Source organism: Giraffa tippelskirchi, chromosome 6, assembly GCF_054371585.1.
Source record: "Giraffa tippelskirchi isolate mGirTip1 chromosome 6, T2T-mGirTip1v1.2.pri, whole genome shotgun sequence".
NCBI classification, from domain to species: domain Eukaryota; kingdom Metazoa; phylum Chordata; class Mammalia; order Artiodactyla; family Giraffidae; genus Giraffa; species Giraffa tippelskirchi.
This window is the reverse complement of record NC_137280.1, coordinates 18,434,251-18,446,238: the sequence shown is the minus strand read 5'-3', so window position 1 is coordinate 18,446,238 and position 11,988 is coordinate 18,434,251. Positions and strand designations below refer to the sequence as shown.

The 11,988-nt window shown below is 45.2% G+C and overlaps 1 long non-coding RNA gene across 1 annotated transcript; it reads right to left on the bottom strand.

Moving 5' to 3' along the window:
• Positions 1-6,891: 6,891 nt before the first annotated feature.
• LOC145511052 (uncharacterized) lies at positions 6,892-11,106 on the bottom strand. Its single transcript, XR_014057467.1, has 2 exons — positions 9,264-11,106; positions 6,892-9,186 (listed from the first exon to the last, which is right to left on the bottom strand). It is a non-coding gene; the product is annotated as an uncharacterized LOC145511052 (long non-coding RNA).
• Between the last annotated feature and the right edge of the window lie 882 nt (positions 11,107-11,988).

Genomic DNA, 11,988 nt, shown 5'->3' with positions numbered 1-11,988 from the left:
GCTGTACTAGTTTGCATTCCCACCAACAGTGTAAGAGGGTTCCCTTTTCTCCACACCCTCTCCAGCATTTATTGCTTGTAGACTTTTGGATAGCATGGATTAAAGATCTAAACGTAAGACCAGAAACTATAAAACTCCTAGAGGAAAACATAGGCAAAACACTCTCCGACATAAATCACAGCAGGATCCTCCATGACCCACCTCCCAGAATATTGGAAATAAAAGCAAAAATAAACAAATGGGACCTAATTAAAATTAAAAGCTTTTGCACAACAAAGGAAACTATAAGCAAGGTGAAAAGACAGCCTTCAGAATGGGAGAAAATAATAGCAAACGAAGCAACAGACAAACAATTAATCTCAAAAATATACAAGCAACTTCTGCAGCTAAATTCCAGAAAAATAAACGACCCAATCAAAAAATGGGCCAAAGAACTAAACAGACATTTCTCCAAAGAATACATACAGATGGCTAACAAACACATGAAAAGATGCTCAACATCACTCATTATTAGAGAAATACAAATCAAAACCACAATGAGGTATCATTTCACACCAATCAGAAGGGCTGTTTAAATTTAATGACAACTTCAAAGAGCTGGAGAACTCCAAGAGTTGGGCGGCAGCATCACCCTCTGTTTTCCAGCACACCACACAATCCAGATAGCTGTAGCCATGGCCTGGAGAAGGGGGCAGGGCAGCAGGCTCTGGGGTCCCCCGGGGAAGCTCACCCAACAGGAAAACATTGTCTCTGCTTGGGATCACCCCAATCTTTCCTCCTCTCACCAGGAGGAGGGAAACGGAGACTCATGAATGGAGGGCCTGCCAGCAGCCCAGCTAGGTGACCCCGTGAACGGGTGACATGGGACCACAGAGGACTTTCCATTCTCATGGCATGCCCAGAGGGGTGCAGCGGGGTGTCTCGGGGCCCCTATGTTCGTGTTCCACTGCAGCACAGAACCTCGAGGCAAGGGAGTTTCCACACTGCCTCCCCTGGTCTGTGCCAGCCTTCCCTCTCAACCTCCCCAAGGCTCAGGGCCCCCTGGTTTTTCTCCTCGGAAGGGGGGAGGGTATCAAAGGGGCTGGCACCCAGGTGGGAGGCATTTTCCTCTCTCCCTCTCCTTCAGCCCTGGGGACCTTCTTTCTCCCTCTCACCTCCCCATGGATGCGCTCTCTACTCCACGGTTTCTGCCAGCTGCCGGGACCAGAGCCGGCCACTAGAGGGTAGCAAAACCCCTCTTTTTAATTCTGATCTCGGTGAGTGAGAACAGCTCCCCCGGGCGTTCATGGCTCCCCAGCCCTGCGGAAGTGAAAATAAAACAGCAAACATTTAAGAAAAAAAAAAAAAGAATGCAAACCCTATTTTCATGTTTTACAGGAATTTCCAGGTAGACATGAATCAAAAGAAATCCCTCAGGAACCAAATAAGAAATCTCCCAAAGCAAGATGTTCCGTGTCCAGTTATTATTGTGGGATCTACAGTAATAAATTCCTCTAATAAAGGGTTCTCCAAAGCCCTGGCAACTTAATAACATTGCAATATAATACCATGTGTTCTTAGAAGGTATTTTACACAAGACCAACATTTAGGTTTCTTTCTCTCCCTTGGCATTCAGCAGTCTCTTTTATTATATTTGTCACTTGGTTTAAGAACTAAATTTAGAAATGAAAATTCAACACCTGCCTCAGCCTAGTTCTTGACAATTAGCTCTGTTCTGTCTCTTGGAACTTCTGCAGGTAAAGCAGAATCTCTTTGTAGTCCTGTGTTTTATTTCTGCAAACTGATGCCTCCTAGTGGCAACACCAAAGCCCAGATGTTGACATGACCTTTAACCTTTCAGCTGGCAAAGTTGGGTTTTGTTTTTTTTAATCAATAGAACTGAAAAATTCATCCAACTACTTTTCTGTCTATCTTTTGGGCTATACTATGTATCCCTATTTATTACCTTTTCATGTCCTGTGTGTTTGCAGATCTTTGTTGTTGTTTACCCACTAAGTCACATCTGACTCTTTTGCACGCTATGGACTGTGGCCTGCCAGGTTCCTCTGTCCATGGGATTCTCCCGGCAAGAATACTGGAGTGGGTTGCCATGCCCTCCTCCAGGGGATCCTCCGACCCAGGGACTGAACCTGTGTCTCCTGAACTGCAGGCAGATTCTTTACCACTGAGCCACCAGGGAGAGAAGTAAATTCCACACCTTATGATGTGGTTCCATTTCTTCTTGACAGTCAAAACAAAAGAAAAAAATCTTGTGTAAATCCTGTTAAAGAGAAAAACCTTTGGCCCCAAATTGTGTTGCTTGTGCTAACACCCATGATACCAAATCTAGATCCAGCTGCAGCTTCAACCTTTTCCAAGTACGTAGTCTTTTTTTGTTTTTTTTATAATTTTTATGGGGAGTATGATTAATTTACAGCATTGAATTAGTTTCAGGTGTACAGCAAAGAGACTCAGTTAAAACTGGGCAGTCTGGAACCTTCTGGCCCACACCACTGAGGGCCCCACGGGACTTCTCCACCATCAGTACCAAGCCCCACTCCAAGGGAAGAAGAGGTAACCTGCCTGGTAGACCCTGTCCTTCTTCCAAAACAAGGTGCCAGACCTGAAACAGTCCTTTCTTTTCTCTTGCCAGTGCCTTCCTTGCTGCACCCTCCTTCTTCCTATTAAAACCTCCCATTTTGTACTGCCTCTCAGAGCGCGCTTTACCACCATCATTGAATAAAGCTGGTCAGATCTTTGAATTTGCTTAGCTGAATTGTTGTTAACAATCCTAAGTGCTAGATTGCACCGTGTAATTTTCCAAAGGGCCTTGAAGGCACATATTATTCTCCCTTTTTTCGTAAATGGAGAAATGGGTGCCCTGGACATGTGTTGGCCAAGGCCACCCAGCTATTCCCCAGGGACATCCAGGTTTGAAACCTGATTGCTCTCCACTCTGATGAACCCCTTGGAGGAAGAGAGCATGTTGGGTCAGAATCTCTGAAACCACAGCACCTGGTCTCCCAGCTGGTACTTCCTAGGCTCTCAGAGCACATGGATTAAGGGGAGAGCGTGGCCAGTATGGAATGAGGGAGAGAGATCAGAAATCACCAGAACCCTGGGGGCTTGCAGGACGGTCTGCCTTGGTGAGTGCACTAGAGGGTAGGGTGCATGGTCTGCGGGCCTCATTGCTGCACTTGCCGATGCTGATTTCATTTTGCAGTTCTCAGCTCCAGCCTAGTCCTCAGAGAATGAAGGATATGAGGCAAAGGGACCCAGTGTGGGCTGGGAAGAAGGCAGAGGAAGTCCAGGGACTTGCCTGGGCATAGCCCAACTGATGCTAGCCCCACTGTACCTGGAGGTATAGGGCTTTCTCACCTTCAGCCAGAACCAGCGTTTACTGAGGACCAACTTGGTGTCTCTGGTGCTTAGCAGAGTTAGTTTGTTTAGTGCTCTCAAAACCCAGCAAGGTCATATACTTGTTACAGTAATAAAAGGAACCCTCAGAGAAGCTAGTTGCTTGTCCAAGAAGTAGAGAAATTTTTTTATTTTAACACACGTTTTATTTAAATGTGCTACTTAAAAAAAAAAAAAAGAGGCAAGGAAGTGGAGAAAATGTGGATGTTCTGTTGCTGACAGGCAAAGGGTGGAGGAAGGAGCTGTTTTGGTTCTGTTAAATCAGAGCCTCCGGTCAGCGCACTGCAACAGCAAGAGAGGAAGGAGGACCCAGTCCGAGGCAGGCTGGGGGTTGTGGACCTGGGAGCAGGAGAGGGGACAGACGCTGGGTGCCTGGGAACCAGCTGGGCTCAGCAGGGGGCAGGCAGAAAGCCACTTATTTTTTCTCCCAATTGTCTTTTTCACCCACACTGAAGGCAGTTCCTTCCAGGCCCTGAGTGAGGTCTCAGGCAGGTCCCACAGCTTTTCAGCTTATCTTGGGTGGGGAAAAAAGAAATCCAGGCTGGGCTGATGTGGAAACGCTGACTTTGGGTCCAGTTGATAAGCTCTTCCCCACTCAACTTGGGTGTGCTTTTTACACACTGGGTGAAAAAGGAACTGTGCTCATTACTCTTCTCTGTCCCTTCGTGCCTGTCTTGTCACCCACCAGCTGCTGCTTTGGGGGTCCATGAGGGTGGAGGGGGGTGGGTAATTTACTGAAAAGATCGCCCGTGAGTGCTGCAGACCTCAGGTGACCTTGACTGAGACTGTGACCCGGGCAAATATACCACCACTGATTTTTTCCTCGCGAGGCACTTGGTGAGGACTTAAGGGACTGCCATCTCTGGAGGCATTTTACCCACTTGTGCCTCCCCAGCTTTCTGCTTACCATCTTGCAAGTCCAGGTGGGCCATGGTCCAGTGAGCATCACCTGTCAGAAGTGGAGAGCTTAGGCTCACCCATACCTGTTGAATCATAATGTGTGAGTGTGTGTGTGTGTGTGCGTGTGTGTGCTCAGTTGTGTCCAACTCTTTGTGACCGCGTGGACTGTAGCCACCAGGCTTCTCTGTCCATGGGATTTCCCTGGCAAGAACACTGGAGTGGGCTGCCATTTCCTACTGCAGGGGATCTTCCCAACCCCTGGATCGAACCTGCATCTCTTGCATCTCCTGCACTGGCAAGCAGATTCTTTACCAGTGTGCCACCTGGGGTGACCACAATGAGTCAGAACCTACATGTTAACAAGAGGCCAGGTGATGTGATGTGCAGTCAGGTTTGAGGAGCTCTGGCTTCCAGCCACTCCCAGCCCCTGACTCCCAGCAGCATCTCTCTTCAAAGATTCACCAGACAGGCTTCACCCTGTACTTTTTAGAGCCTCCAAATCCAGCCCCCTTCCACCCATGTGCATGTGGAAAACAAGTATGTGGGGGAGTCTTTCCTCTCCCCATATTAGGTTCTCTGGCTGCAGCTCTGGAAATTCGACTTATAAAGACAAATTAACAAGAGAAATCAAGTTTATTAACATGCGTATACATGGGAGCACTCAGCTATAAGTAACTCAAAGGGGTGGTAAGAACTTGGGCTTATGCATCATTTTAACAAAAGAACAATATAGTTTTAGAGAAGCGACAAGACATAAGAAAAGCATTTGGGGCTTCTGGGGGTGGCAGGTTGTGGGACTGCAAATACATGAAGGAGTCAGTGGTAGATGAGGGCTGGTTTTAGCGAAGTTCGTTATGTAGATTCCTCCCATACTGCTAAGGGTCTAGATTATCTCCTATCCTTGATAGAGAGGGCAGAGGGCATAGTCACTCCTGACCAATCCCTGGGGATCTCACCCATCATGCTTATTAAATGTTCCACAGGATGAGCAAACTGTAGTCCATTCAGCTCTTCCCTCATTGAGAGATACTCAGACAGTTTTCTGACTTTCACCTCTTCAAATCAAGCTTCAAAATGTGTCCTCTGGTTTGTGTGCACCAGTGCTCTCGTTTCTAAGGGTCACTTGCAGTAGAATATGGCCTCCAAAAATACGTGCCGTTATAGTAGATAAAGTCAGATTGCTGTCCAAAAGTTTTAGCAACTTACACTTTAACCAGCAAGAAATGAATGTGCCCTCTTAACTGCAAGACGGAGGAAGAGAGTGTAGCTGTTTATGGTTTAAGCTAATTCGATGTGTGAAAGAGAATATGCCGTTAATGTTTTAGTTCACTTCTCTACAATGACCACAGGGGTCAAGGTGTTTTTGTTTTTATTTTCATGTCCACTGACCACTTATATTTCCTCTTCTACAAATTGCCTTCTTTATTATTTTAAAATAAACTTTCTCTTTGTGGCTTGTGGGATCCTAGTTTCCTGACCAGGGACTGAGCCCAGGCGCTGGGCAGTGAAAGTGTGGAGTCCTAACCACTGGACCACCGGGGAATTCCCAAAATGAACTTTATTTTAAAGAACAGTCTTAGATTTACAGAAGAACTGTGAAGACAGTACAGAGGTTCCCACAGAGCTGCGCCCACTTTCCCCAGTTAGTAACATCTTACATTACTTTGCTACACTTGCTATAGTCCATGGACCATAATTGATACATTATTATTAATTGAAGACCTTCAGATGTCCTTAGTTTTTCTCCTAGTGTCTCCTTTCTGTGCCAGAAAGTGAACTAAAACATTAATGGCATACTCTTTTTCACCACATTACATTTAGTTGTTTCAGTTCCTTGGGCTCTTCCTGGCTTTGATGACTTCTCAGACACTGCTTATTTTCCAAGACCTTGACAGTTTTGAACAGTGCTGGTCAGGCATTGTATATAGTAGGTCTCTGTCTCGGTCTTGTCTTCTTCTTCTGACTAAACTGGTATCAGAGCCCAAATTATCAACCTGGCCTTGGCGTCGGCCTTGTGCCCCTGGCAGGGTAGTGTTTGTCAGATTCTCCCCTGCAAAGTTACTCTCGCCCCGCTCTTTCCATACTGTACTCTTTGGAAGGTAGTTACTATGTATGAAAGTGAAAGTTGCTCAGTCGTGTCAGACTCTTTGTGACCCCATGGGCTGTGTCCATGGGATTTTCCAGGCCAGAATACTGGAGTGGGTAACCGTTCCTTCTCCAGGGGATCTTCCCAACTCAGAGATTGAACCTGGGTCTCCTGCATTACAAGAGGATTCTTTACCAGCTGAGCCACCAGGGAAGCCCATGTCTTATGTATAACCCACACCTATGGAGTGGGGCTTATGCCTCATCTCCTTTAGGGTAAAGTATTTACATAAATTATTTGGAACCCTTCTGTATGAGAGAGTTATCTGTCTCTCTTTAACTGTTTACTTAATTGTTCATTTACACATATCCATTTGGATGCCTAGATATTTACCTTATATTTTAGGTTATAATCCAATACTATCTTACTTATTTTCTTGCTCAAATTGTTCCAGCTTGGACCATTTCAGATGATGCCCATGACCCTTTGACATACCACCATCAATGTGGTTTTTTTTTTTTAATTTATCTATTGTTTATTGAATTTTTGGCCACTCCCTGTAGCATGTGGGATCTTAAGTTTCCTGACCAGGGATTGAATCCATATCCTCTGCTTTGGAAGGCAGCGTCTCAACCACTGGACCGCCACAGAAGTCTGGGTTTTGTTTTTTTAATCACATTCTTGCCTTCTGGCATTCAAGGTGCTCCAGGTTCTTCTTGTGTCCTAAAATCTGCTTGCCCTACCCTAGAATCAGCCTTTTCTCCAAATTGTTCTAGTTTCTTTTATGAGAGGATGGTATTAGAAAACAAGATCTGGGTACAAGGTTGCTCATTGCTATTGGGGTATTATTGCTTCCAGTTTCTTTCAGCACACAGAGCAAGGGATGTATGTGAACTTATTAACCAGTGTACCTATACACATTTACAAATATTTCTATATGAATATGAATTCATTCATATATCCACAACTCTATGACTACATGGAATAGTCTCGCCTCCTTCCCATGCCTATTTGTAAATCCCCACTCCAACAGTGAGAATCCTGGCTCCCTACAATATTTGCTTCATTGTTGATTTCCAGTATACATGTATATCAGCATCAGAATTATTAACCCTACCCTGATGGGAAACACTTCATCAAACAGAGTACAGTTTTATGTGCAGTTCTTTTTGCCTTTAGTCTTATGGCTCCATTCATTTCCAAGGTTACCTAGGTCAGTACCTATCCCCTCACCTCCTTTAGGGAGGTGTTTTGTTACATTTGCAGCACAGATTATTTCATCGCAGTCTACATTCAATCCTGGAGTCCCTTAATCTCCTAGATGATTTACTTTAATGTGTATGCATTGGTTCACTGTTTGTGCTGTGAAGTTCTAGGGATTTTGACCAATACACAGTGTCCTGTATTTACAAGTACTGTATCATACAGAATAGTTTCACCATCCGAAAAAAAAAAAAAAATTGCATGCTGCTTCTATTCAACCCTCTACCCCACTCCTATCAAATTCCTGTCAATCACTGACCTTTTTACTATCTCTATAGTTTTACGTTCTCCAGAATCTCATATAGTTGGAATTATACAGTAGGTAACTTTTTCAGATTAGTGTCTTTCATTTAACAATATGTATTTGAGGTTCACACACGTCTTTTCCTAACTTGATAGCTTATTATTTTTTTAAATCACAAAATAATATCCCATTGTGTGGATGTACCACAGTTTATCCATTCTATGTTCTATTGAAGGACATCTTGGCTGCTTTCAGTTTTTAGAGATTATGAATAAAGCTGCTATAAATAATCTTCTTGCCTATTTTTAAATTGTCCTTTGCTTTTCAAATTGTTTGCTAAGGACTTTGAACTTCATCAGGTTTCAACTATTTTTTTCCTAGTCTATTATGTCCCCACTGACTTCATGACTTTTGCCTCACAATATTAAAAAATGTCATTGAATATATTCAATTGAATATATTTTTCTTATGGCTTCTGGGTACACTGACTTGCCCAGATTGTTTTTCTCCATCCCAAGTTTGAAAGATATTTTCTGAATCTGTCTTCCATTACGTATTAAGGAAGAGTGCCTAGGTGTAAACAAGAGATAGAAATGCTGAAGAATTACAGAGGGCCTGGGGTACAGTCACTTGGGGCTGAGAAGAATTCTGCCTGTGAATTCTGAGTGGTCCATCACCTGGGCTTCCTAGGGTGATCCACAAGAAAAGGTTCTCATGGGGTCCCTTCACACACAGTAGTTCTGGAAGCAAGGAATCATATGGCCTGACTGTGGCAAAGTAAAACCAGACCCCAGAATTGTTTCCTGAGCTCATTCACCCCTGTATCCCCTTATTTTGTTTCCTTCCTAGATTGTAAGCTCCATAAAGTTGAGGGCCAGGTCTGGCTTATTGATCCTTCATTCCTCAATGCCTGGCATGATGCCCTGTTGGCAAGCAGGTGAGAAGGAAGGAAAGAGTGTGGGTGATTTCCGTTAACTCTAAAGTTCCACGTGAAGTTCTGCTGTAGGCCCTGGGTGGCTAACCTCATTGGACCACCTCACAGGCTCCCTCACCTCCGGCTCCCCCACTGGGTGTGGCCAATGGATACCCAGTCAGGGGTTGGAGGTTTGGAGGAAAGGGAGGTGGGAGTGTTTATTGCTGTCACTCCACACAGGCCGGATGGGCCTGGCAGCAGTACCTTCTTCTGTAGTCACAGCTCCCGTCATGCAGCCCTTCTCCCAGGATGCCAGCTTTCACCTGGGTACCCACACCACGCATCTTCCGCAGCCTCTGCTGCTCAGGTGGGCGAGCCCCTTCCCTTGGTGGGCCATGGCCGTGGGCATCAGCGTCTCTTACTACTTAGAAGAAGCTACCCACACCTCTGTAAATAGTCACTTCGCTAAGAAGCCTTCTCATAAACCCCAGCTGAGTGTGCTCTCTTTGCTGCCTGGACTCTGACAGGGCCTTAAAGAGGGAGAAAAATAGGGAAAGAAGCAAGAGGAGCCTGGGAGGATAAGAGGGCCCCTCCGAAGCACTTATGCAGGCCTGGGAGAAGCAGTTCTTGTCATTCCCTGTGCTTACCCCATGGCGGGAAGAGAGGGCTTAGGACCGTGCGAGGCATAGCACACAATGGCCGCCCTGAGTCAGCCCAGCTTCCCCCCCCCGGCTACTGGCTCTGTCCTCTCTGTTCCCTAGGTGCTTGGTTCTGTCTAGACAAGAAACCCTGATGAAGTGAAACTATAACTTACCGTTTTACAGGCCTATCTCCCTCACCGGACTGGAACTCCTCAGAGGCAAAGATTTAGGTTTTGACCATTTCTGGATCCTGCCCAGTTTCTTGTTTTCTTTAATGTTATTTTTTTTTATTCTGTGTTTGGCCGTGCCGGGTCTCAGTTGTGGCACACGAGGTCTTTGATCTTCGTTGCGGTCTGTGGGATCCAGTTCCCTGACCAGAGATCAAACCCCAGCCTCCTGCATGGGGAGTGCAGAGTCTTGGCCACTGGACCCCCGCCCAGGGAAGTTGCCTGTCCAGTTTCTTCCAGGCTGCTGGGCACAGAGGAAGCCCTTGAATGGATTCATGTGAAGAAGGAAAGAGGTTTTCTCCCACAAATGAACCTGTAGGCCCACCCTTCTAGAATCCACCCCCTTCCTCAGCGGTGAAACCACCTCAGAAGCCGGTGGCCAGGTCCTGAAAGCTAAAAAGTACTTGACACTGATGTTACTGGAAGATGACTAAGCTGCTAACTCAAGAAAACCAACTTCCTCTTCCAAGATGGCTGCCTGTTCTATTATCACGCTGTTTCGCCCAAACACATCCTGGCCTCATGCCTGCCTGAGGCCTCCTTCTTCATGGGCTGCCAGTTTGGCTTCAACAGCTTTCTCATTCTTGTACCCTTCTGTTCAGTTGCTGTCTCAGATGTTGTCCAAATAATCCGTACTAACCCCTTCACACCTGGATCAGGAGGCCCTCACCACACGAAGTCCACAGTGCGGACCACGTTCTCCCATCCCCAAATCAGGATACTGTCATTTGAAACCTGGACTGTCCCAGAAAACCTGCGATAGTCATTGGATTTATAGAAACAACACTAAACCTTGATTCATTTTTAGCTTGAATGATTTTGATAACCACAAATGTACGGGGAGGAAAAACAGTGAACAAAGCTTAATTGTGTCTGGCTGTAGTTTTCATAGGCCGTGGTGACCATATTCCTGTAACTTTCTAATGCAGTGGCTTTCTAAAATTTTAATTGTATTGGCATATAGTTGATTTACAACGTTGTGTTAGTTTCAGGTATACAGCAAAGTGATTTGGTTATACATATAATCAATCTTTTTAAAATTCTTTTCTCTTATAGCCTATCACAGAATATGAAGTAGAGTTCCCTATGCTATACAGCAGATTCTTGTTGGTTATCTAGTTTATGTATAATAGTGTATGTTCATCCCAAGCTTCTGATTTATCCCTACCCTCTTTGTTGTTTAGTCACTAAACCGTGTCCAGCTCTTTTGTGACTCCATGGACTGCAGCCCACCAGGCTCCTCTGTGGGATTTCTCAGGCAAGAATACTGGAGTGGGTTCCCATTTCCTTTTCCATCCCCTCTGCTGCTGCTGCTGCTAAGTCGCTTCAGTCGTGTCCGACTCTGTGCGACCCCATAGACGGAAGCCCACCAGGCTCCGCCATCCCTGGGATTCTCCAGGCAAGAACACTGGAGTGGGTTGCCAGTTCCTTCTCCAATGCATGAAAGGGAAAAGTGGAAGTGAAGTCGCTCAGTCGCGTCAGACTCTTCGCGACCCCATGGGCTGCAGCCTACCAGGCTCCTCCGTTCATGGGATTTTCCAGGCGAGAGTACTGGAGTGGGGTGCCATTGCCTTCTCCATCCCCTCTAATGCAGTGTTAATTTCAAATATTCCATTAGTGGAAACATTTTTATTTTATTTTATTGAAGGATAATTGCTTTACAGAATTTGGTTGTTTTCTGTCAAACCTCAACATGAATCAGCCATAGGTATACATATAGCCCCTCCCTTTTGAACCTCCCTCCCATCTCCTTCCCCTCCCACCTCTCTAAGTTGATATAGAGCCCCTGTTTGAGTTTCCTTAGCCATAAAACAAATTCCTGTTGGCTATCTACTTTACGTATGGTAATGTAAGTTTCCATGTTACTCTTTCCATATATCTCACCCTCTGCTCCCCTCTCCCCATGTCTGCAAGTCTATTCTCTGTGTCTGTTTCTCCATTGCTGCCCTGTAAGTAAATTCTTCAGTACCATTTTTCTAGATTCTGTATATATGCATTAGAATACGATATTTATCTTTCTCTTTCTGACTTACTTCACTCTATATAATAGGTTCTAGGTTCATCCACCTCATTAGAACTGACTCAGAGGCGTTCCTTTTTATGGCTGAGTAATATTGCATTATGTATATGTACTACAACTTCTTTATCCATTCATCTGTTGATGGACATCTAGGTTGCTTCCATGTTCTAGCTATTGTAAATAGTGCTGCAGTGAACAACGGGATACATGTGTCTTTTTTAATTTTGCTTTCCTCAGGGTATATCTAGGAGTGGGATTGCTGGGTCATATGGTGGTTTTATTCATAGTGTTTTGAGGA